Raw genomic sequence first — 24,411 nt, 5'->3', positions numbered from 1 at the left:
TACTTTATTTGTTGGGAGGGGATTATTAAGCACTGATTTAGTTTGTTTTCTTTAGAAGCAAAAGGAATAAAACTAAATTTATGTGCTTATTTAATTATAATCCCTCAGAATTTGCATTTTAGATGTGAGGAAGAGAATTTTTAAAATGTGCTGTTTGGAAAACTTTTGTTTCCTTTGTTCAACATGGGAGAATTACAGAAATGCCTTCATTTTGCAATCAGTATTTTTTTAAGTATACTTTACCAAAGTTAAGCTAATTCTTTAGAGTGTGAAATTTCTCTAAACTTTGCTTTATTTGCCTTATGCTGTCATATATTCTTGAGACTTTAGCTTCAGTTGTAACAACTAGTTTCTTAATTTTTCCCTTCAATGACAATATGGAAATTTGTTTGAAAGAGATAGTTTTGTTATATTTTACCACTATAGAAAACATAGTTAAAATGTTAAGACAATATTCCGAAAGCCAAGAAAAGTCCTGCAAATTTTATTCAACAAATATGAAATTTTTCTGGCTATATTGAAAGGTCAACAATTCTCCAACAAACCTAATCTCATGGAAACAGAGGTTTAATCTAATTATGAGGTCTGACTTTCCTATGACTGCTTTGTATAGACCTATTTAAAAATTTTAAGCACTTATAATCAATATAATTTTTTTCATTTTGACCTAATGCAGATGTCAAAGAAAAATATAGATATTAAATTTCTACTATTTGAAAATGTTGAACTTATAAACACCCACACATGAAAAATCACTTCATATATAATCTCCTTGCATATATCCAACTGTTTTAGGAGGCAGGTAGGAAATAAAAATAAAGAACACACTGTGTCTATAGAACATAAATTCTCAGGAGGAGGGATCAGGGCAATCCTCCAGCAAACACCAAATGATAATTTAATTTGTTACTTTCTAAAATTCCATTTGAAATAGTGCGACCAGTTTCTTTCTTTTTTTTCTAATGTTTTACTGGGAATATTCCATGGGGTGAGGAAGGAGTAGCTAATACCAGAAATGGTAATTGAGGGGATTAGTCTACTCACTTCACGGAAGCAGAGTAGGATTACCACATATTCCTTATATTGACATTACTACATATGCTTTAGGAACAGAGAGATCAAAATGCCTCCAGACATTCAGCTGGGATCGGACTACAGCGCCATGCACCAATTTCAGTGTTTTGCTCCAGGTTTCTTGATGACAGGCAGAAAACTATTTTATCTCAAATGACTTAACCTCACTCACTTCAATGAATGCCCAGTTCCTTCTGAGAATTGAGATTTCATTTGGGCTGTAATTGTTCATTTATGTTTTCATTTCCTCATAAAACTGTTTAGTCTTTGAGGTCTTACGACTCATTTATTCATCTTTGTGGTTTCATTATTTGCCTCTGCCAATCACAGAGAAAAGTTCACAGTGAACATTTGTTGAATAGGTAAACAAATGGGAGTTATTTCTTATAAGGCATCCTGCTAAATATTGTTGAGCTGTGAGTATTGAAATAAAAATAAACAAATGTTTAGAAAAATTCAAACCTAAAATGGCATTAGTAAAAAAATGCATGATTCTTTTCCTATTTTTGAAGTAATTAGTTATGTGCTATGAAGTATCAGATGTTATAGATCTAAGAGAAGCAAGATTGATCTGTCACCCTACCCTTAGAGAGCATACAGTGTAGCACCAGTGCTATTTTATTATAGTAATTTCTTTACCAGGTGCAGGTGGAATCGGCACCATAAAAATAAACAATGTATTAATTGCAGCATTTTAGGGCCTGGAAGAAGATTCTATGCCCTCGCAAACCCAAAACTAGGATATCTTTTCAAAAAATTTGGATGCTCAGTAGGTTTTTGGAATCCATTTCCTCAAAAGTAAGCCCTTAACACTTGATTCTTTTCTCAAATTGCAGAAAGAGTCAAGCATATCAACTTCGTGGTGAAAATGATTAGGTCAAAATGACTCCTCCAGGACTGTTGCCTGGTCCAGGATCTTCTGGCCTCCACATTCTTTCCAATTTTCTTTAGAAATCACTAGCAACTCAGTATTCGAAGTCCTCATCCAAACTTTACCTGTCCTCCATGTTCATCAAGACTTGTGGCTGGCTTGATTAGTCTGAAACTTTATATTCCGCAATGTCCACAGAGGACATTGGCTTATCTTTACCTTATCATAGATGGCTAATAAATTTCTTTATACTTAATTTATTAAACAGACATTGCTGAGTGAGTGCATTTGAATTGATTTATAACTTACTCTAGTCTTTACACAAAGCTTGCTGCTATTGAAGGTATGTCCACTGATTTTCTTTCTTTATAAGTAACCTAAGGTATTTGAAAAAAAATTATGAATTCCAGATGTTAAAAAATACAAAAAACAATGTTACGCAAAATTCCATTACATAGATAAAACCACTAGTGGTAGATATCCTCTCAAATAACATTCCTCCATGTGAGTGTGCACATAATATTTTATATTATAGAAGTGGTACTATACATTACTGTCTACTCTCTATTATGCTTTCTCAATTAATTATATTCTGCGCATCGATCTACACAATTATAAGTTTACTTCATTTTATTTGCTTCCTGCAGTTCTATTTTTAAAATATAACATCATATATTTAAGATGTCCCTGGCCCTTTGTAATTTCAAGCACTAATATAGAGAGACTCACTACACATACATACACCTTTGATACCTATTGCCTTAGGTTAAATTTCCAGCAGTAGAATTGCTGGGTCAATTGATGAGCACTTTGTAAGAGACATGATACAGATTGCCAAAATCTGTTCAGAAATTGCTATTACTCCAGCTAGGTATAGATTTCTTTTTCTTCATGACATTGCCAGTGGGTTTCATGAATCTCTTTACTGAGTCAAACTGATAGGGAAATATCGAGTTTCATTTTACTTTAATTAAGAACATATTAATTTCTAGTGAAGTTGAAAATATTTCCAGGGTTATATTAATTTCTAGCGAAGTTGAAAATATTTCCATAGTTAATTGATCATTATATTTCTTTATATATAGACTGCTATAGTATGCATATGTGTATACTTTATTTGTAGTATGTTATATTTATGTGTGTTTTTTTCTGAGTTAATCTCTATTGGAATATCCTTTTCCAATATCTTCACGTGTCCAGTAGTTCCTTATACTTTGAATCCCTTGTTCAGTATGTTTCATCCAGGAAGATATTTACCTACCTTCTTTAAGTGAATCCCTCTTTCTCTGAACCTGTTTATCCTTTGAATCATCAGTAATTATATAACTTTAAAGCCTAAGAAAAGAATCCCTGTATTTTATCATCTGCAGACATATAGAATGCTTTGCACTTAGTAGGTGCCCAGTGGGTATTTGTTGAATAGGTGAGTGAATAAAGCAAAGTCTAAAATTCAAGGAAGGTGACTTTACTTAACTGCAAATAAATAAAAAGTTGCTTATTTTTAAAAAGATATCTCTGGAGATATGACTACATTTTAAAATGGATTTATTTAAGTCACATTGAATAATTTCATCCTTGACAGGACTGTGGCTTATTTGCTATTACATTTTAAGTAACTTGTGAACCAAATATCTAGCTCCCAAGGGGGTTACATATAAAATATCAAATGAAGACACCAGGGAGAAATTTTCAATAAGTCTTTTCTGGTGTGACTTTTACATTTCTTGTGATAGAGCTAAAATAGCAAAAATTTATTTGTCACGAAAAGGACGGTTTTTTTTCCCATTTGTTTCTTGTTATAGTTTTTCCCCCTAGAAATAAGCCATGATGACAGATGGAATATATTTGCTTTACAGATTCATATGGCTCTATATCTATATTTTTCAATCAATGCTACCTGTTTCTCTGATCTTTCCAGTATAAGTCTTTTCAGCATTATTTTAACAGATTAATTTTCAAAATAACCAGCATAACAGCCAGAATTGAATGAGCAACACTACAGAATCTAAAATATAGTCTTATTACCTTAGACTTTCATAGAAGTTTCCTTCCCAAATGACTTTAGCTAGATCCACCTATGATTAGTTAATTCCAAGAAAAATTACTTAAAAAATGAAATTTTTGCTCTGATAATTCTTGTTTGCATTAATATTCTACCCTTAATGGAGTCATCTCTAATTCTGTCATTTAAAACTTTTTGAACTCTAGCCATGCCATTTTCAAAAAAGTTTTTGCGTTCCTTAATTTCCTTATTAACTTTGAAATGCATACTTTGAGTTTTGTCATAAAATTAAAAACCACAAAAATGCTGTGATTAGTCATTTGCAAATAGGCAAAAGAAGTTTCTTTTTAGGGGGTGGGGTGTGTAGGTACACTTTTTCAGAGTTTCTGAAGGTAGCTCATTATCAGGTTCATGACTAGTTTATTTGAAAAATCTGTGTGAATTAGAAGATAGTACCCGCTCTGGGCATCTGCTGCCTTGCCAACAGGGCCTGGTTAGCAGAAGTCCATCTTCCTTCTAGCCTGAGCTCCTAGCTCGGGCTCAGGACTCAATAGTGTGGTTTGGATTTCAGACCCGCTTGCTCCCTCCCTGGCTACATTTGTGCAGTGTACTATATATATATATATATATATATGTATATATATATATATATATATATATATATCAACTCTTTGAGATCCTTTATCAATCAAATTTAATTTGATTGTATGTGTATGTGTATATACATATATATATATATATAACTTTTGCTGTGCCTGACAGTCTGTTATGATTTGGAATCACAGCAGTGAAAAATAGAGATCTAGTGCCTGTCCTTTATTTGTGTTTGCACACTAGAGAGGGAGAAGGAGAAGTTAAGGCATATTATCCAGCCATGTGGCATGGGTTATAAGAAAATCATCTCACCCAGGCTTTGAGGGTCGAAAGGAAGTTTCAAAAGGAAGCAATATTATAGTGACTTGAAATTTAAACTTGATTTAGCCACTGAAGGGTATGGGTGTGTTGCCTGACCTGCTGGAAGATGAGACTGCTGAGTGTGTCTGGCAAACCGGAAGAAGTTCAGCATGATGAAAGCATATAATTTAGAGAGAAGAAACAGTAAGAAATGAGACTTGAGAGGTAAATATGCCACAGTAATAACTATTGGTGGCATGTAACTCCACCTTCTTTCATTCTCTTTCTCTTAAAGTCAGTAAACATACTAGAATTTTGTTATATCACTACCCTTAGGTCTGCGCAACTGGAAGACATAATGAAGTTTTGTTCTCATACTTTGAGGAACCGGAATGCCTGCCCAGAGATGGAGGTGAGTCCTTGTTTATAGCATTGCATTTCTATGTGTTATGATAAAGAACAACTCTAGTTTTTGTATGTAATTTAGCTCAGTATTTTCTATTCTTGGTTTCTCATCATAATGGGTAAGGGCAAGAGGAGGAATCAGTTCTTAAAGAAATTATTATTCTAAAAGTCTGATTAAAGCTAAAGGCTTTATTTTTCATTTAATAAAATTAGGACTCTGACATGAAGCAATATTTTCTTTTATATAAATAAAAGCACATCTTTTTCTCACTACCACATTTATGTTCCCTTATATAGATACACCAATGACAGTAGACAGAAGAATTGCTTACATCAGAAGAACTAAAAGTATTACGTATAATAGATTTATCATATGCTGTTTAATACCAATGGCTGTTACATGATGGTTCATAATTATTGCAAATTACAGTGTCTCCATCACTCTTTCGGGCATATTCCTTTATTTCTTAAAGACAAATTAGAAAATTAAACATATATGAATTTTATAACTAAAGTATTTTGCTAAAACTAGTATAGATTATCTCTTTGCATTGTGGAAAAAGAAGAATTTGGTTTGTCTCTTACATCTCACAGTTTATAAATGTCTGTTGTGCACAGTGCAGGAAAATAGATTATAATGGGGCTAGAGAATATGAAATTAGTTTTGTGCTACTTAAAACATAATATTTCAGTGAACAAATATGTACCCCACTGTACAGTTTTCTTATTAAGAGAAATTTATTGCAGAACTGTTTTCTAAGTATCTACTTTGATATTTTTGCCTTCTAAATTATCTTTTCAAGAAATGTATTGATTCACCTAAACATACATCTTTTTCTGCCAATCCTATCCTTCTTGGTAGTACCTCTGGTGATAATCTCATACCTGTGGAGTAAAAGAGTCAAGAAAATGATCTTTTCATTTTTCCTTAGAGATTCTCTTCTTGTAAGTGATTCTCATCCTATCTTTTGAGGAGACATCAATTACCTATTACTAGAATTCTGAGGAAGCATTTTCTCCAGTGTCGTTTGGGGCACTCTTCTTTGCTACTTTGGGCATTTGAGACAATGCCTTTTCCAGTTTTCTTTTTCATTTGGCCACTTTTCCTCTGTTTATGAGAATTGTCCATAGGAACTTCTAAAAAACAGCAATTTTCCCTCCAAAATGCTGCAGTGATTCCTTCAGAGCAAATTACACTCCTCTTATGTATTGGACTCTGTGTTAGATCCAAGATTTTCTAAAGCAGTTCTCATAGATGGACTCTTGAATAAAATGCCTATAATTTAGATACTAATCAGTCTCAGGTGACAAACAATACGAGCTAAAGAATTTAATCTCACAGGGTATCAGAATTATATGATATTTTTTAGAGTGTTGGATGTGCATATAGATCGTGTTACCAAAAAATATATTAATCTACTCTTATAAACAAAACAAATGAAACATACTTTTGATGTTTTCTTGTTCTTCATACCATAATAACTTTCAGGACATATCCAGAAGACACTTCCTACTTTCAGTGTTCTGTATTCTGTCTTCCAATTTATACCCTGAAGTCTAAGGGTCAGCAAATGCTTACTGAAAAAGCCAGTTAGTAAATATTTTTGGCTTTGTAAATCACATATGGGGTCTCTGTCACGTATTCTTCTTTGTTACTTAAATTTTCTTACCACCCATTTACAAATCTAAAATGGATGGTTGAGAGACCCTAAGGTGATGTCAAGTGACCCCCATCTCCTGGTGTTCATACACTTGTATAATCAGCACCCCTTGAGTGTGGGCAGTACCTTTGGCTGGCTTCAAATCAAAGGATATGGCACAGGTGATGGAATGTCACTCTCATCATTCCATTATATTGTAGGACATCTCACTAGTGTCTCTTTTGTGCTCCTACTGGCCTTGAAGAAACAAGTGGTCATGATGTGAGTTGGATGTGGAGAGGGCTTAGCAGGGAACTTTGGCAGCCTCTAGTTGCCCAGGTAAAGTCTGGCCAGCAAATAATAAGAAGCTGAGGCCTTCAGTTCTATAGTTGCAAGGAAATAAATTCTGCCAACAGCCTGGGTTGGGCTGGAAGTGGATTCCCCTCCAGTCATGCCTCCAGATGAGAACACAGCCCGGTTAATTCCCTGGGTGCAACCTTGTTCAACTTTGAGCAGGGGATTTAGCCCAGTATTCCAGACTCCTAGCCCACAGAAGCTGTGAAATAATCATTGTGTGTTGTTTTAAGATACTGTGCATGTGTTAATGTGTTATACAGCAATAGAAATAAGCAATAAAAAAACCATTCACATCTCCAACCTTGAACCAAGTTGGTGCTAGAAAATGTTTTATCATAAATCTCCTAAATGTAATGAAATATCCCACTAATATACATAAAACAGAGAGTAAATTTAGCTAGTGCAAAACTATTAAAATGATTAAAATAACCTTATAATAAATAATACTAAAATAGGTAAAATGAATTAAAATACATGAAAAGTTTATAAGACATTTCTTCAAATATTTCAAGGAAAATGTATATGACAATTTTTCCTTGATGGAGACTCCAAATTTGAAGGGTAAAATTCATCCTGTTCTAAAACGTTGACTTATTAAAAAAGCTTTTGACATTCAATTAATGAACTCTATGCCTGCCTTATTTTGGAAAATAATTTTAATCATCAGCCGTGGTTCTCCTTTCCAAATCCAGCATATTAGGTTGTTAACAAGTCCTGAAATTAGCATGCTGCATTTAAATAATCTAAAAAAAGAGAATTTTTTGGACAATATTTTAAGGCATAAGCATTGCATGAGTTTGCAGAGTTAATTTAAATATTTTTATTTTTTTTCTGAAATTGCACATTATACAAAAACTGAATTTAAGTTCTTTGTTGATCTACTTTTATCTGTTAACAATAAAAACAGTACTTGCAATAAAAGGAAAATTGAATTTAAAGACATATATTAGAGTGAGAATGCCACAGGTTATCAGCAGGGGAATATACATGTACAGGTGGAGGTGAGCCTGATGGCACAGAGAGCATCCTGTGGAAGCCGTAGCTAATATTCAAAGGAAGCCTTGGGAACATGGAACATGGGAGAACATTGGTGGAATGTGATGGGGCAGAGCTACAGAACAGGTAAAAGGACCAACAATTGTATTTATTGGAAATCCACAAAGAATGTGGTAACAATGTGGGTGGTGGTTGCACAGGCAGAAGGGCAGCTGAAATGCTAGTACCAGAGAAGCGAGACGCTGCATCCCTAAACTAAGGATGTCCGAGAATCCAGCACTGCCCCTGCCTGATTCGAGGGTGCATGTATTTCCCTCTCACACCCTGAGAAATCTTGGAGATATAGAGGAGAGAAAATTAAGGGAGGAAAAACTATGCCATTAGGCAAGCAGGGAATTCCAAGCCAGTAGGAATTATCTGTAATTTAAATGTGAATCTAATTATACTCATAAGTTCTTGAGTTCTTGGGGGCAATCTGAATATACATGAATTACCTTAATTAATTCTTTAAAACATTAAGAAGACATCCTGTCCACTTAACCTTATCCTTGGTCTTTTTTTTGTGGGGGGGGGGGGTTGGGGTAGGGGCAGGGTACATGGTCCGGGAATCTAACCTGGGTCTCCTGCATGGAAGACGAGCATTCTAACACTGAACCACCCGTGCACCCTATCCTTGGTCTTTGCTAACTGTTTTCTGTGTTTCTACCCCAGCAGCATGTTCATAAAAGCCTGTGAACATTAAGGGCAGTGGCAGAGGTAATTTATCTATTAATTAGCAGCATGCCTGGTGCATGGCAGTGTATCATAAATGAAGGGATATGTAATGCATGCATGAGCAAATAAATGAACAAAAGAAAGATATTTTCTGGGTCAACACTTCCTCTAGATGATGGTCTTGTTGAAGATACAGAGATTTTACTAAGTGGACAATTTAAAAAATCAACATTCCAGGGCTTTTCCCAAACTTCCAGAGCCCATGGCAACAACACCAAAGAATCAGCCTGTAAAAGAGACTACACGAATTTGCAACTGAAAGTGCTTTTTCATCTGCTGAGACTGGTAAATAAAGATGCTTTGGATCAATCTCTTAAGCCAGGTGCTTAATGAAGACACAGCATTTTCCTTTTAAATGACCTAAAGAATATTATTAAATAAGAGACCAGCTTAACCATGACATGTGGTTTTTTTAATTTTACTTGTTTGTTTAGAGAAGTAATTTAAATTACTTTAGAGAGAGAAAGGAAACATTTATTTGCATTGCAGGCAAAATTTGAATTAATGATGCAATCAAAATGTGTGCAATAAAAGTCATCATTCACTATTTCTTAGTACTTTCCAAACATTTCTAATAAATGTATTAATCATCATGTTCTGAGAGAGTAATTTTATGCAGTACAGTGACTGAAAAAAAGTTGATAATTGTGTAATCTGATGTGATCAGAGAGGATTTCTCCCAGAATGCAGTGAGAAATTCATTTCTTCAGTATGAAAACTGCTTTCCTTCAGTCTACCAGCCTCCTTGCCCCACAGAGATTGGACTCTTCTTTGAAGAGTGGTTAAAATGATCCACTAACTCCAAATGTTACCCTGGTTAAGTCTAACTTGCATTTGTAAAAGACTTTATAATTTTAATATGAAGTAAACAGGCTTTACTCTCATCTTAATGACCCATAAAGTAGATTGACTGATTATCTCCTTTCTAAAGACGTGGAAACTAAGATTCAGAGACATTAGATGATTTATTCCAGTGCACTCAGCTTCTTAATGATGGTGCTGGAACAAAATTGATGTCCCTTCATTGCTATCTGGTGGTCTTTCTCCTAAATCCAAATACTTCACAAATATTATTTGAAAGAATAGATCTTTGAATAATCACAAATGTTGGATTTTTCTCCCAGTACTCAGCCATCAAGGACAGTTTCCAACTTGTAGAAAGGAAGCTGTACAATCTATACTCAATTCATTTGAATGTTCATCACTGTATTTAATTTTTTCAATTTCTCTTACCCAAGAATGTATTAATTAGGGTTATCTAGAGAAACAATCAATAGGAAATATCTCTCAATATAAAATTTCTAAAAGTTTCTCCTGTAACTATGGGAATGTAGGCCCCTAAATCCATAGGGCAGGTTGTGAAGCTGATGACTCCAATGGAGGGTCTGGATGAACTCCACAGGAGAGGCTCCACAGCCAAAGCAGGAAAAACCTGTTTCTTCTGAATCCTCCTTAAAAGGCTTCCAGTGATTAGATTTAGCATTATTCATTTCAGAAGATGGTCCCCTTGGCTGATTACAAATGGAATCAGCTGTGGATGTAGCCGACATGATCATGATTTAATTCTATGAAATGTCCTCACAGTAACAGACAGGCCAGCACTTGCCCAACCAGATAAACAGGTACCATCATCTGGCCAAGTTGACATATGACCTTGACCATGAAAGTGCACCCCTTGTCAACTTGGCAGCTCTACACGTCACCTTAAACCATACCTAATTTCAAAATAGAAACAATAAAAGACACATTTTTTCTTTCACCTAACAATACTCCACTGTCCTTCATATAAGTGCAAACACATTAAATTTCCCCAGAATAGGGTGCAAGTTCTTGGGTAATATTCATTCTTAAACTTGATATCTTACAACTTAAATAGTATAACATAAACAGAACAGCATTACAGTCCTTGTTTCTGTAACTGATCATGTGGTCTTTCATATTTATCACTACCTTCTTCCACTACCCATTCTATATTCCCTTTATCCTCAGCAAGCACTTCTTCTGGCTATGGTTCTTTGCCTGGTGAAGTGACCCAAACCTTCATTCCTGAAGTTTCAGAGCCGTTGATAGTGCTGCCTGGATTGGGTTGTTGCAGTTTTCCATTGATTTTAATCACTGAGCATGTGAGTACTAAAAGACACCCTAGGGGATCTCCTATATTCCAAGAAAACTCTTCTTTACCCCCATTATGTAGTTGCAGTCCTACTTCCCCCTGATAGTCAAGGTCAATCCCCCCTGACAATAATGTAATCCCCTTCTTGGCTAATTGATGCAGTGGCATAAGTAACCCAAAGTGACAAGATGGCAGTCTTAACTTTTAGTTCAGTGGAATCGTTGTTTCTCCTGGAGGAAGCACTCCCCGTTTTGGAACTAAAACCTGTAGACCCGCAGAGCTGGTTCTATTTACCTCCACTGTGTAGTTGAGTCCTATTTCCTTCTGGTCAGGGTCCATCACCCCAGCCAGTAATGCAATCCCCTTCTTCGCTTGTTGATCCAGGGGCATGAGCAGCCCAAAGTGACCAGGTGGCAATCTTAGATTCCAGTTCAATGGAATCATTATTGTTCCTCCCGCTGGAAGCACTCCCTCTTTTGGAACTAAAACCTGTAGACCGGCAGAGCTCAAGGTTGCAGGAATAGGAAGCAAAAATTTTCCTACTGTATCACTAGGGGTAATAGTGAGTAGTGCCACTCCCATTTCCACCCCTTGGTCCCTGGACCCATGGATCCTGGCTATGGGAGAAACAGCACAATACAGTGCATGCTGATTCAGAGCATACACAGCTTCCTGGAGAACATTGCCCCAGCCCTTCAAGGTATTGCCACCTTGTTGGCACTGTAATTGAGTTTTAAAAAGACCATTCCACTGTTCTATCAATCCAGCTGCTTCTGGATGATGGGGAATATGGTAAGACCAGAGAATTCCATGAGCATGTGCCCATTCCTGCACTTCAATTGCCGTGAAGTGTGTTCCTTGATCAGAAGCAATGCTGTTTGGAATACCATGACGATGGATAAGGCATTCTGTAAGCCCACAGATGGTAGTTTTGGCAGAAGCATTGAGTGCAGGGAAAGCCAACCCATATCCAGAGTATGTATCTATTCCAATTAGAACAAATTGCTGTCCTTTCCATGAAGGGAGTGGTCCAATGTAGTCAACCTGCCACCTTGTAGCTGGCTGGGGACCTCAGGGAGTGGTGCCATATCGGGGTATGAGCATGGGTCTCTGCCACTGGCAGACTGGACACTCAGAAGTGGCTGTAGCCAGGTCAGCCTTGGTGGGTGGAACTCCATATTGCAGAGCCCATGCATAGCCACCATCCCTACCACCATGACCACTTTGTCCATGAGCCCATTGGGCAATGACAGGAGTTGCTGGGGAAAGAGACTGACTGGTATCCACAGAAGGGTGATCTTATCCACTTGATTATTAAAACCTTTCTCTTCTGAAATCACCCTCTGGTGTGCATTCACATGGGACACAAATATGTTCATGTTTTTAGCCCACTCAGAAAGGTCTATCCACATACTTCTTACCCAGACCTCTTTGTCACCAATTTTCCAATTATGGTCTTTCCAAGTCCCTGACCATCCAGCCAAACCATTAGCAATAGCCCATGAGTCAGTATACAAATGCACCTCTGGTGAATTCTTCCAAGCAAGATGAACAACCAGGTACACTGCTCAAAGTTCTGCCCACTGGGAGAATATTTCCTCACCACTGTCCTTCAAGGACACCCCAGAGAGGGGTTGTAGTGCTACAGCTGTCCACTTTCAGATGGTACCTGCACACAGTGCTGAACCATCTATAAACCAGGCCCGAGTTTTCTTTTCCTCAGTCAATTCACTATAAGGAACTCCCCAAGAGGCCATAGCACTGGTTTTGGAAAGAGAAGGAAATGTGGTAAGAGTAGAGACCATGGCCATTTGGGCTACTTCCTCATGTAACTTGCTTGTGCCTTCAGGCCCCGCTCTGGATCTATCTCGTGTATACCTTTTCCATTTTATAATGGAGTGCTGCTGTGCATGCCTAACTTTATGGATTGGTGAGTTAGACAACACCCACCTCGTGATAGGCAACTCAGGTCTCATCGTAACTTGGTGGCCCACGGTTAGGTGTTCAGTCTCTACTAAGGCCCAGTAGCAGGCCAAAAGCTGTTTCTCAAAAGGAGAGTAGTTATCTGTAGCAGATGGTAAGGCTTTGCTCCAAAATCCTAAGGGTCTGTGTTGTGTTTCTCTTATAGGGTCCTGCCAAGGGCTCCACATAACATCTCTATTTGCCGCTGACACTTCCAGCACCATTGGATCTACTGGATCATATGGTCCAAGTGGCAGAGCAGCCTGGACCTGTCACAGAACTTCCTCTTGTTCAGGTCCACACTCAAAATTAGCAGCTTTTCTGGTCACTTGATAAATGGGCTGGAGTAGCACACCCAAATGAGGATTATGTTGTCACCAAAATCCAAAAAGACCAACTAGACATTGTACCTCTTTTTTGGTTGTAGGAGAGGCCAGATGTAGCAACTTATCCTTCACCTTAGAGGAGATATCTTGACATGCCCCACACCGCTGGACACCTAGAAATTTCACTGAGGTGGAAGGCCCCTGTATTTTTGTTGGATTTGTTTCCCATCCTCTGACACACAAATGCCTTACCAATGAGTCTAGAGTAGTTGCTACTTCTTGCTCACTAGGTCCAATCAACATGATATCATCAATGTAATGGACCAATGTGATGTCTTGTGGGAGGGAGAAATGATCAAGTTCCCTGCAGACAAGATTATGACATAGGGCTAGAGAGTTTATATACCCCTGAAGTAGAACTGTGAAAGTATATTGCTGACCTTGCCAGCTGAAAGCAAACTGTTTCTGGTGGTCCTTACTGACAGCTATTGAGAAAAAAGCATTTGCCAGATCAATAGCTGCATACCGGGTACCAGGGGATGTACTGATTTGCTCAAGTAATGATACCACATCCGTCAGTAGCTGCAATTGGAGTTACCACCTAGTTGAGCTTATGGTAATCCATTGTTATCCTCCAAGACCCATCTGTTTTCTGCACAAGCAAAATAGGAAAATTGAATGGGAATGTGGTGGGAATCATGACCCCTGCATCCTTCAAGTCCTTAAGAATGGCAGCAATCTCTGCAATCCCTCCAGGAATTTGGTGTTGCTTATGATTTACTATTTTGCTAGGTAGGGGCAGTTCTAATGGCTTCCACTTAGCCTTTTGCACCATAATAACCCTCACACCATGAGTTGGAGAGCCAATGTGGGGATTCTGCCAGTTGCTCAGTATGTCTATTTCAATTATGCATTTTGGAACTGGGGAAATAACAACAGAATGGGTCCAGGGGCCCACTGGACCCACTGTGAGACAGACCTGAGCTAAAACTCCATCTATCACCTGACCTCCATAAATCCCCATTCTGACTGGTGGGCCAGAGTGATGTTTTGGGTCCCCTGGAATTAATACACTTCTGAACCAGTGTCTAATAATCCCCCAAATATTTGATCATTTCCTTTTCCTCAATGCACAGTTACCCTGGCAAGAGATCATTGGTCTCCTTGGGGAAGGCTTGGAGGAATAATAACAGTATAAATTTGTGGCGGTATAACAGATTTCTCCCCCAAAGGGACCTGGCTTCCCCTTCATTCAAGGGATTCTGGGTCTGTAAACTGTCTCAAGTCTGGAAATTGATTAAGCATGCAAAGCCTGCTCTTACACTCCAGGAAAGTCCAGAAGATGCACCTGTGACTCTGTGTTTTTGTAATTGAAGTTAGACTTTATTCACTTGACTCTGTGTTTTTGTAATTGAAGTTAGACTTTATTCACTTGACCTAGAACTCTTTGTTTATACAGCTCAAACCAGAATTTAGTAGACTGCTCATCTATTGTACATCTAGGTACCCCATGATTTACAAGCCAATGCCACAAATCTCTGTGAGTCAGATTATTTTGACTCCTGCTTTGAGTTTGCTGTCTGTTGTAATAGCCATGTCCACCCTGTCTTTGGTGATTAAGTACTGCCACCTGGCATCTGCCAACTTGGGTTCCTGTCATCCCTATTATGTTCAAGGATTCCAGCTCAGTGACAGCAGTTCCTACAGTAATATCTGACTTACAGAGAAATGCAACTACAGAGCTCTTCAGGGATGATGGCACTAGTCTTACAAATTTAGTTTTCACTGTTCTGGTAAAAGGTGCATCTTCTGGACTTTCCTGGGGTGTAAGAGCAGGCTTTGCATGATAAATCCACCCTAACATTCCAATCTCTCTAAGCCTCTGGATCTCCTCATCTACATTATACCAGGGTAGTTCTTACATTTCAACCTCAGGTAATGTTGGCCACCTTTTGATCCGTGTTTCAGCAAACCATCCAAACAAACTGTTAATGCCTTTTCTAACCCCTCAAGCTATAACATTGAATGCAGAATCTCTGCTTGGTGGGCCCATATCAATAAATTCAGCCTCATCCAGCCTTATATTCCTCCCACCATTATCCCACACCCTTAAAATCCATTGCCACACATATTACCCTGATTTCTGTCTATATAAATTGGAAAACTCACACAGTTCTTTTGGAGTATAACATACCTCCTTATGTGTGATACTTGTACCTCACCTTTAGGGGCCTATTGGGACTTTAGGCTAGTTATAGGTCTGGAAAAAATGAGGGGTGGGTCATGAAAAGAATTAGAATGATCTTCTAAGCCATTTGCTTCAGTGCATTCATTTGCAGAAGGATGAAAGATCCATCCTTCTCTTTGGGTGGAACTATAAACAAAGGCTACACCAGATCCAGTGCAAGATGGTCCAAGCTGCAGCTCCTGGTGAAACTGGATTAATCTGGTGAAATAGGATTAATCACTCTATGACTAATCCTGTCAGGTGGAGGTTGGGTGGTCACTCTTCAAGGCAGCCTGGAGGTAAGATGACTATGCCCTCAGAGTAGACTATTACAGGGTTATCTAGAGAAGATTCAGCACGACCTAGGGTTTCAACCTTACCACCGACATCATTATGAAGCCATATGTCACCATCCCATTTTTCAGGGTCACACTCATTTCCAATCAATGCCCTCACTTTAATGGCAGACACCATGCAAGACTGAGATTTCAGTTTAAATTGTTGCTACTCTAACAATAAGATTGAGTCTGATTTTTAGAGATCTCATCTATGGCTATATGAAATAAGATTTTCCTTCAGGACACTCATAGAAGCATTTACATCTGTCAGATAGCACATAAACATCTCATTTGAAGCCTTAAGCTCATCCCTTTCAGTTATTAATGTACACAGGGTATCTAACAACAACCAGCCAACATCTCCATAACTCTTATTTTCACAAAACTATGTAAAGGTGTCAAAAACATTATCCCCCACAGCCTGGCCTCATACAAGTGAAGCATTAGAAGAATGAAATGGTGATATTTTAACTATCTTTTTTGCCAACTCACCCCACGGATTGGCAATATCATTCTGATGACAGGAATCAGAATCCTTAGTGCCTTTGAGACCAGTCAGAGTAGAAAACCAATCATAAAAACCCATCTTTAAGATTCTGTTTCTTAAGAACCACTCCTGGTACCAAGCTGTATCAGGGATCTCTAGAGAAACAGAATCATCGGGAAATATCCATATGTATAAAATTTATAAAAGTGTCTCACCTAACAATGGGAATGTAGAGTCCAAAATCCACAGGGCAGGCTGTGAAGCTGACGACTCTGATGGAGGGTCTGGATAAACTCCTGCCCAAGCAGGAAGAGCCTGTCTCTTCTGAATTCTCCTTAAAAGGCCCAAAGTGATTAGATTAAGCATCACTCATTGCTAAAGACACTCCCCCTGGATGATTACAAAAGGAATCAGCTTTGGATGCAGCTGACATGATCATGATTTAATTCTATGAAATGTCATCATAGCAACAGACAGCCAGCACTTACCCAGCCAGCCAAACAGGTACCACCACCTGGTCAAGTTGACACAGTGACCCTGACCATGACAAAGATTACATACAAATCGAATTTCAGCTGACACTGTTTCTAGCATAGAATCAGATTACAATGCTTGCATATTCAGTATATGGATGGAGAAATGAAACAATCACTATTCTCACTCCTTCTATGTTCCTCTCTGGCATTGACGAGAAAAAAAATCATGTTAAAATATATTCAGATCAGAGCTGTGCTTTTTGTCCAGGTTGATTCAGTATACTCTCCCATAGTAAGACAAGCATTCGACTGATACCTTAGAAGTGTAAAATCGAGTTTTTGAGCTATGAAATGAAAGTTTATTTGCGTAGGCTACCCAAGCCCTGTCCCAAAGCACTGTCGCCTTTTGGTGAGATTATAAGGAATGTAAAAATACAACGAACAGTAGCATGGAAATCATAGTACCACTTAATTATGAACTAGATCACTATGAAATGCCCCAATACAGTAATCTCTGGAAAACTTGGGCTGAACATGTGGCTTATGGTCATAGCCAATATATGGCTTCTCCCTCTGCTTAAACTCTGCAATTAGACATCAGTAAAGGACATATGAAATTCAAATTACATGCCTTTTTTCTATTTTTAAATTCTACAAACAAAATTAAAACATAAAATGCACTCTTTTCCTCAGGTAAATTAGAGTATCCCCCAAAATTTAATTCCCAAATCAAGGAATTAAAGAACAGCCAGAGGAAGGCAATGCAAATTCTCAGGGGGAATCCAATTTCCTTCTCCAGGAGCTGCAGCTTGGACCATCTTGCATTGGATCTGGTGTAGCCTTTGTTTATAGTTCTACCCAAAGAGAAGGATGGATCTTTCATTCTCCTTTACATTGACTGCTGTGACCCTGTAAAGTAATAATTCTTATAGGAGAAAACGGGCATTCAGCTATATGCACTTCATTGTAGGCTCATTACCTTTAATTCTCAAACTCTTGAAGGGCATTCAGAGATATTTAGAATAATGCATAACGTGACATGCCATAACATAAAAACTCCTGATGTTGGTGCTGCAGGCAGATGCTAATAGCACAGACAGTTTGGGTCATCTGCCACTAGCTTGTGATGATGTGAGACCTAATAGCTGTGGTTCTCCAGCAGCAAACCACTCTGTCGGGAACTGAGGGCTCTGTCAAAGTGACTTCTTTGGTTTGGTTGGGTCAATATTACTAATTTTATGTGAATTGGGGAATCAGCCCTTGGCTTTTTAATAAGGGACAGATGTTTTCACCTTTAACCTGTACAATTATAGACTTTAAAGTTTAAAATTTTCTAATTGGTGAGTATGTCAAAGAGCAAACTCAACACCACCAGCTATTATATAATCTTAAAAGAAACATTCTTTCACTAAAATCTCAGTATCCCTGACTATTTAATTTCTGCCCAATATACAAGAAACAATTATATTAAAAGAATCTGCATATGAATTTCAGGAATATTAAAGTAATTCTAAAACTGGTAATCTATGTAGCTTCCTTAAATCCCTTATCGGTTTTAAGTTGTCTCTTTAAAAGTGATAGCCATTATCATCCCTATAGTCTTTCATCACCCCCGGATTAGATTAATAGAATTTCAAGTAACCTACTTTGACAAACTTTCAAAAAGTAAAAACTTATAAGAAAGAGTGAGGTCCCATAAGGATATCACAGCACCAAGTTTATATTCACAGGACTTAGAAAACACAAGGAACTTCCTGTCCTCCTCCACAGTCATAATCTAAGCACTGATGCTCTCATTTGAGTGCCACAGTTCTGAGAACTACCTTGCTTCTCTCAAAGATATTGTTTGAGGAAAGTGTAGAAAGATACCATAGGAGAGGAAATAGAACATTTTATGTGCTGGTTTGAAAGGATGTATGCCCCCTAGAAAAGCCATGTTTTAATCAAAATTGCATTTCATAAAGGTAGAATAATCCCTATTCAATACTGTATGTTTGAAACTGTAATCGGATCATCTCCCTGGATGATGTGATTTAGTCAAGCGTGGTTGTTAAACTGGGTTAGGTGACGACATATCTCCACCCATTTGGGTGGGCCTTGATAAATTTCTGGAGTCCTATAAAAGGAGAAAGCATTTTGGAGAAAGAAGGAGATTCAGAGAGAGCAGAGAAGAATGACACAGCCATGAGAAACAGAGGGCCCACAAGCCAGTGACCTTTGGAGATGAAGAAGAAAAATGCCTCCCGGGGAGCTTCATGAAACAGGAAGCCAGGAGAGACAGTAGCAGATGATGCCTTGCTCACCATGTGCCGTTCCAGCCAAGAGAGAAGCTGTGACTGTGTTCACCATGTGCCTTTCCAGATGAGAGAGAAACCCTGAATATCATCGGCCTTCTTGAACCAAGGTTCTTTCCCTGGATGTCCTTGATTGGACATTTCTATAGACTTGCTTTAACTGGGACCTTTTCTCGACCTTAGAACTGTAAACTAGCAACTTATTAAATTCCCTGTTTAAGAAGCCATTCTGTTTCTGATATATTGCATTCTGGCAGCTAGCAAACTAGAACATCTTGGATTCAGCTTTAATAGCATGCAGAAAATATTAACTTGTTCAGAGTTTCTTGAGTTGTTAATTTTCTTTCAACCAGGAGTCATTTGCTGTTCAAGCCCAAACCAAGTTCATGAAGTGCATGACTTGGTGCTACTATGAGAAAGAAAAACATGCCAGGCACTGAAACAGACATAGATGATTCAGGACTTAGGAACAGGAGAGAGTCTCTGGTGGCATCTCAGAGGGTTAGCCTGGTAGAGGGGCAGGAGTACAAGGGGAAGTATCTATATGAGTTTAGAACAAAGGCATTCCATTTAGTATGAGGACATTGGTCCTTTAGTATTTCATTAAAGAGTCATAAGACCAGATGTTCTACTAACATTAATGTGTTTAAAAGTAAGACACAATTAGTGTTGTTCCACTCCCATTTCTTTATATCCATAATTACATTCTTTCCCTCTAGGGAGGTTGTTTTCTTTTTTGGCCTTTGCCCTGGTCATGCAGGCTACCATGTGCTTGAGACTTCATTCCCGTTTAGGAGGGATGTTGAGCCCTAGGTCACCACAATTTGCCAACAAGATACTAATTGTGATATTATGCTTCCAATAACTTAGGAAAGAACTTGTGCTGGTCTGAATCTGTGGTGGACCCCAGAAAAGCCATGCCCTTTGATCCTCATTCAATATTGCTGGGTAGGAGCATTTTGATTGTTTCCATGAAAATGTGACCCACCCAATTGTGGGTGGTAACTTTTGATTAGATGATTTCCATGGAGGTGTGTCTCCACCCACTGAAGGTGGAGCTGCTTGCTGGAATCCTTTAAAAGAGGGAATGTTTTGGAGAGAGTCCCTTTATCAAAGCCAGCAGATGCCACCATGATTGCCATGTGCCCTTCCAGCTGAGAGAGAAATGTTGAATGTCATTGGCCTTCCTGAACCAAGGTATCTTTTCCTGGATGTCTTTGATTGGACATTTCTATAGACCTGTTTTGATTGGAACATCTTCTCTGCCTTAAAACTGTAAACTAGCAACTTATTAAATTCCCCTTGTTAAAAGCCATTCCATTTCTGGTATATTGCATTCCGGCAGCTAGCAAACTAGAACAGAAATCTAGATTTACTTTTTCTTTTTAAGTCAGTGGCATTTGAAACATATCTGTCTTTTAAATGAAAAATATAGAACTATTCAATGATGAGCCTTCCATACTTATAAGCCTTTGCTGGAACTTCTTTTTCCCACTGAATAGAGAATATATGCATACCTTGCCCTTTAGAAGTTGCCACAGTGATTCTATTGTGAAACCAGATGGAAGAACCACTATCTGGATGGGTTAGAGGCACACTTTACACCTTTCTGTGAGTAGGAAGCCATATGCCATATTTTTAGCAAGAAAATCTCAGGAACTTACATAACTTTTTCTTTCCCACAGTCACAGTCTTCTACTTATGCTCTGAGACGATATGGTCACCAGTGTGTCCTGTTACCTTTTACATCCTGTACTGTCCTTCCTTCAGCTTTTGGATTTTCCAAACCTTGGCTAACTTGAGCATCATCAACAAGGACAAAAATACACCTTTCTACATTATTTCTTATTGTGTTCATATATGCACTGGTGTATCAGATTTCATCCATTTTCTGATTTGTCCTGTTCCCCTACTATAACAAGTAGTTTTTGTACTATTTTCTCTATCAATATAACTTCTTTTTAATTAATTTCAGGCCCATGAATTTGTTTCCCAATGTGCTCCTATAGATTTACTTCTTTCTAGAATAGTGTACCTTGAACTCTTAGAGTGCTTCCAGATCACTCTGAGGATCTGGTGAAACAAAGACTATAGAGTCCCACTCACAGAGTTTCTGATTTCATAAGTTTGGGGTGGTGCCTGAAAATTTTCATTTCTAACAAGGTCCAGGGTGAAGCTGATACTGTTGGTCTAGGGAGTACACTTTGAGAACTTCTGCTCTAGAAGTAAAAGTATAAAAGAGAACATGTGAGAGTTAAATAATCCTCTGTGATGTTATAGGTCAATCTGTAGACATTTTAATAGAAATTATCTGAGGTTCATCTATATGTCTCCCTCTAAACCATATACTCAAATAATTATTTTATTTATTTCAAAGAAATCCTACTTTCACTTCCCTTTCTAGAGTTTTTTAATTCCCATACTCACAAATTTGACCTTATGAGTCTTATAATTTTTTCTTGAACTAATATTTTTAAAGCTAAATCATTAACAAAATTTACTATTAATAGGGACATAAAACTTTTATAGGTCAATAGGCTATATGAGTTTCAGTAATTAATCTTCAAACCCATCAGGACTGTAGGAGCAATATACCTCCACATATACATTTATAAGGCACTCAGAAACTGGACCTCTGAGCACCTACAGTGAATGAATTTTGCTTTTCACTCTCTGTTCTGATTTTCATTCTCCTGATTTTGTCTTGGAAACATGATAAATTTCCTGTGCTATTGACGTGGAGTGGGTTCCCTGGTTTTGCATTCCTATAAACTTGGTCCATCTCTCAGGAGTATGAACCAAAATTGTTTGTTTTTATTAACCCATCCTGCAGTTTGATATTGACTTACTCTGCATATTTTTTACATCCTTTTCTGCCCTGCCATATTACAGAAAAAGTGACTAGACAGATATAGCTCCAGAGGGTGTGATAGAACTAAAGTATTATAAGTCACAGTGAGAAAGAAATTGTTTGCATTAATTGACCATGCAATAAAACAAAGCCAAGAAGGGATAGAGAGCTTGAAAAACTGAAAGATACCCATATATTATTGTTCTGATAAAACTGAGTAGAGGTAATATGAATTGAGAAATAAGAGTATTGGAAAGACAGGATGTTTTTAATACAGACTGTGAAAACTGAATTTGATATTTCAAAGATGTGCCAGTTTGAAACTATTATGTACCCCATAAAAGCCATATTTTAATCCTGATCCCATATTGTGGAGCCAACCTTATTGTTTAAGGTGGGAAATTTTGATTGGATTGTTTCCATGGAGATGTGACACCCCAGTTTTGGGTGTGACCTTTGGGTTAGATTACTTGCATGGAGATGTGACACACAATTGTGGATGCATCCTTTTTATTAGCTGGAGGTGTAACTCCACACATTCAAGGGAGGTCTTGATTAGTTTACTAGAGTCTTTTAAAAGGGGAACATATTGGAGAAACCTCAGATCCAGATGCTTGGAGAACAGTTGCTCTAGGGCTGACAGAGAAATGGATGTTTGGAGATGCTTGGAGTGCCAACAGAGAGAGCAGATGCTTATACATGGGCAGAGCCTAGCAGACAATGCCATGTATGTTCCCATGAGATGCTAAACAAGCAAGAACCTGGAGAGAGCCAAGGGAAGCCAAGAGATGAGACCCATCCTTGGAGAAACCAACTGAAGAACACCCACAGGACACAGAGGCTGAGAGCAATGGAATCCAGGAACAACAGACTAGCTGGTGCCAGCCAGGTGACTTTCCAGTTGACAGAGGTGTTCTAGGTGACATCAGCCTTTCTTGAGTGAAGGCAACTTCTTGTTGGTGCCTTAATTTGGACATTTTCATATCCTTAGAACTATAAACTTGTAATAAATTTCCTTTATAAAGGCCATTCTATTTCTAGTATTTTGCATTCTGGCAACTTTTGCAAACTAATACAAAAGATAAACCATTTTTAGGTAATGGAAAGATTTGTGAGTATCTACAAGAATAAATAACATAAGTTAATGTTTATAGACTGGATCAAATGTTATTTGAACCCTGTGTTACCTAAGATGACACTATGTCTTAGGATGGAAAGACTTCTATTTTCCCATTCATTCTTCAAAAACTTCACTGTTTTTTAACTCTACAACTTCATTTATACTGTTATTTCCATGCTCAAATTCATTCCAGATGGTCAATAACATAGATATATTTAGACTTCATCTTACTATCGTTGCTAGAACGATTAATCTGTTTTACTACACTCTTTCTTGAAATACATTTTTCTTTATTTTAAACTAACACCCAAACTCATTCTTCTTTTCCTCTTTCTTCAAGCACTCAGTCTCCTTTATCTTTCTGTACTTGAACTCAAAATGTGAATATTCCTCTGAGATTGCCCTGGCTCTATCCTCTTTCCCAAGTCTTTTCACTTGATCATCAAGTATCCATAGTCTTAAATACATTTGATAAACCTAGAAATTTCAAATTTATATTTTATTTTCATATTTCTCTTCTGAGCTCCAGACATCCTTTCCAGACTCCCTGGTTGACATCTTCACTTGTGCACCTCAAAAATCTTTATTAATAAAGTTAAAATTAAGCATTTGTTTTTTTCAGTCCAAATGTCTTTTCCCCATCCAGTAAATGGTACCATATTTTATAAAGCTGTGCAAACCAGAAGCCAGGGAGTCATTTTTGATATCACCTTTTCACTCACCGTGCTGTCATCAATCCATCATAATACTGCCTTTTATATCCAAAGAAAGAAGAACTGCTGTGAGAGCAGAGAAGATGTAGAGTTATTTTAGACACATTAAGGATCATGTTTCCATGAGATATTTGGTTGGAGATGTCTGTTGTTTTAGTTTGCAGGCTGCCATAATACCAGGAGCAGAATGGCTTTTAAAAAAAGGGAATTTATTAAGTCGCAAATTTACAGTCCTAAGCCTGAGAGAATGTCCAAATTAAAGCAAGGCTATAGCAATGTCCAATCTAACGCATCCAGAGAAAGATACCTTTGTTTAAGAAGCCCAATGATATTCAAGGTTTCTCTCTCAACTGGGAAAGCCCATGGTAAACATGGTGACATTAGCTGGCTTTCTGTATGGCTTCTTGTTTCATGAAGCTCCTGCAGGGGCATTTTCTGTCTTCATCTCCAAACATCTTGGGCTGTGTGAGCTCTCATGGTTCTCATGACTC

The 24,411-nt window shown here is 37.8% G+C and overlaps 1 long non-coding RNA gene across 1 annotated transcript in view; it reads left to right on the top strand.

Moving 5' to 3' along the window:
• Nucleotides 1-4,806: 4,806 nt before the first annotated feature.
• Nucleotides 4,807-24,411, top strand: part of LOC143676055 (uncharacterized) — a 150,500-nt gene continuing 130,895 nt past the window's right edge. The window contains exons 1-2 of the long non-coding RNA XR_013171783.1: nucleotides 4,807-5,066; nucleotides 5,178-5,253. This is a non-coding gene — a long non-coding RNA (uncharacterized LOC143676055). The remainder of the gene's footprint in view (nucleotides 5,067-5,177; nucleotides 5,254-24,411) is intronic.

This window comes from Tamandua tetradactyla, chromosome 3 (genome assembly GCF_023851605.1).
Source record: "Tamandua tetradactyla isolate mTamTet1 chromosome 3, mTamTet1.pri, whole genome shotgun sequence".
In the NCBI taxonomy this organism is placed as follows: Eukaryota; Metazoa; Chordata; class Mammalia; order Pilosa; family Myrmecophagidae; genus Tamandua; species Tamandua tetradactyla.
Note: the sequence above shows the minus strand (reverse complement) of the source record. Positions and strands in the feature narration are given on the sequence as shown.